This window comes from Zingiber officinale, chromosome 9A, assembly GCF_018446385.1.
Source record: "Zingiber officinale cultivar Zhangliang chromosome 9A, Zo_v1.1, whole genome shotgun sequence".
In the NCBI taxonomy this organism is placed as follows: domain Eukaryota; kingdom Viridiplantae; phylum Streptophyta; class Magnoliopsida; order Zingiberales; family Zingiberaceae; genus Zingiber; species Zingiber officinale.
In genome coordinates this window covers 47103641-47106655 of record NC_056002.1, presented here as the reverse complement: position 1 = coordinate 47106655, position 3015 = coordinate 47103641, and positions in this window count along the sequence as shown.

The window sequence follows — 3015 nt, the reverse complement described above, 5'->3', positions numbered from 1 at the left end:
TATAGCAAGGAGAAGCCAATAAATGGCAAGGGAAAGTCATTTAAAGGTAAGGAAAAATTAACCAAGGACAAAGTGTCCAAGGTTAAGAAAGTTAGGTTTGTAGGCCAAGTGTCACCAGAGGTGCACCGATGTGGCCTAGCCATTGTGGATGAGTCACCTAGGGAGGTGACTAAGGTTAAGAGCTCTAGGGGGAGCTCTAAGAGTCAAGTTGGGACCCATGGAAAATGGATCTCAAGTGGGTACTACTTGGGAGTTTAGATTGAGTCATGAAATGTGTCAAGTGGTTTGGAGACGGACTTGAGTCTCAAACCTAGGGTTTTGACACAATTGAGTTGTGTTTCATGCTTGAAAATATGACATTGGGGTCATATAGCATGATAATTGGTTTTGGATGTATAGATGTCATATAAACCAATGCTAGGGATGCATTGTGGATTAGTATGGGCAAATATATCAAGAGGAAGCCAAAACTAGGATTTTATGTCAAGGTTATATTGAACCATTTTAGCTAGTTTTGTATTTTGTATTAATTTTGGGATTTGTGATAAATATATTTATATATATATATATATTTTTCCCAAGTAGACATTGATAAAATAGACCTCTCCACAAAATTTGAGAATTTTTGGAGGTCTGAGGAATTTCTGGTGCATTTCTGAAGTTGGCCAGAAAAGGTTGATTTTTGCATGAATAGTGTACTAGTCGACTGGTACAGTTACCAGTCGAATGGTACAGTTACCAGTCGACTGGTAACAGTGTTTTTGAGCACAGAATATCTCTATAAACTCATTTTCATGGGGGCAGTCGACTGGTACTTCTTGCAGTCGACTGATACCAGTCTGAAAGTGTTTTCAGCACTGGATTTTGACCGGGTCAACTCGTATAGATGTATGGGATCCATGGGAGATAAATACATGAGTTTAGAGTCAATTGGATGATAAGTTTTCAATAATTGGGATATTGTTTGAAAGCTTTTTGAATGTTAGGCAAAGGGGGAGAAGTAAAGGTTTAGTTGGGAAAACCTTAGTGCATTTGCGTAGGGGGAACCTTATGATAGGTTCTTAAATCCTAGCTCATTGGGGAGCATAGGTGTAGGGGGAGCCTTGTGATAGGTTCTTAAAAAGCCTTATATGAAAAATTCCTAACTCAATGGGGAGCATAGGTGTAGGGGGAGCCTTGGGATAGGTTCCAATGCATGTTTGCATTTTTAATTCGGCGTTGTAAGTCCAAGTGTGTAGCCTTGGCATCGTAAGTCCATTCAGCGGTGTAAGTCCAAGTGTGTAGTCTTGGCAACGTAAGTCCATTTGTTTTAGCATATTTATTTGCTATTATTTTCCCTAACTTAAACGTATTGCCAAAACATCAAAAAGGGGGAAATTATTGGAGCAATCCCAATGGTCCGTGCGACCATGTGTTTTGGTGTTTGGGCAAAGGGTTTAATTTAGATTCACCCTTATATTTGATATGTGTATTTGAGTTGTGCAGGTTTACAGGATACACATGTGACTCAGGTTGATGGCTTTGGGTCCGGTGAAGGATAGAGCATCCGAGGGACCGTGGACAAGGCAACGAGTGTTGGGACCTTGACGTCCGCTAGAGGGGGGGTGAATAGCGTCTCACCCAAATCGTCGCTTCCTACAATGGTTAGTGTGCACAGCGGAAATACAAGATAAACACTAACAATAGAAAGCAAACCTAACACGTTGATTTTACGTGGTTCGGAGATAAAGCTCCTACTCCACGGCTATCCGTAAGGTGGACGATCCCGATCCGTCGGTGGATGATTCCCCGGAGAACTTTCGGCTAGCTCGCGTAGCTCCTTGTGGGTGGAGAAACCTCGCCACAACCTCGTACAAGTACGCTAGATCACTTGGGCACTTGGAGACTCTAATTATGGTTAACCACCACTAATTTCGTCAACTTCAACCAAGCTTCCAATGCTTGGTTATATAAGCCATGGGTTAGAAAACCCCGCCTACCAGTCGACTGCCAAAACATGCAGTCGACTGCCCTTCGTGGAAATTCGACTGTTGCAGCCCAACGGCTCGATACAAACCCTCTGTTCGTTACCAGTCGACTGATGAAACCACCAGTCGACTGCTACAGTACTGCTACATTAACGCTACAGTACTGTTGCAGTAACGTTGCAGTCCTGCTACAGTAAACCCTACTTTTGGGATTTTACCCCGAGTACATTCACTCAGCACTCGTTCTCGCCCGACCAACCTAGACCTAGCCTTCTAGCCTCCTCCATCAGTCTTGCGTCCCTCGGATGTCTCCCCATCCTTCACGTCTTGCCTTCTGGAGCTTCCATCGGTCTTGTCATTGTTGTCGGGTCTTCCTTTGCCAAGAGGTCGTGCCTCCGGGACTTCATCCATTGCCAAGTCACACTTGGACTTACGTTGCCAAGACTATATGCTTGGACTTACACCGCCAAGACTCATCCTTGGACTTTCCTCCTTTGCCAAGATCACACTTGGACTTACTTTGCCAAGACTACATGCTTGGACTTATACCGCCAAGACTCACCCTTGGACTTTCCTTGTTGTACTTGTATCCTGCACACTCACAATGCATATCAAATACAACAATAAACCTAACTTAAACCTTTGCCCAAACATCAAAACCTAGGGTACCCAGATTGCTCCAACAATCTCCCCCTTTTTGATGTTTGGCAACCCGTTTAAGTTAGGGAAACAATATAGCAATACATATGCAAATAAATATATGTAATCTACACATGCATAAATCATGGAACCTAATCCTAGGCTCCCCCTTCACCTAAGCTCCCCGTTGAGCTAGGATTTCTTGCAAAGGTAAACTTCTCCCCTTTTGCTAATAAATGAGCAATCGCTCCCCCTTCACCTAAGCTCCCCCTTGAGCTAGGATTTCTTGCAAAAAGGTATGTAAGTTTCCCACTAAAACCTAAACTTCTCCCCCTTTGCCATACATCAAAAAGAGCTCCAACAATATCCCAATTATTGGACTCTTTGACCTCTAATGACCATAAACATC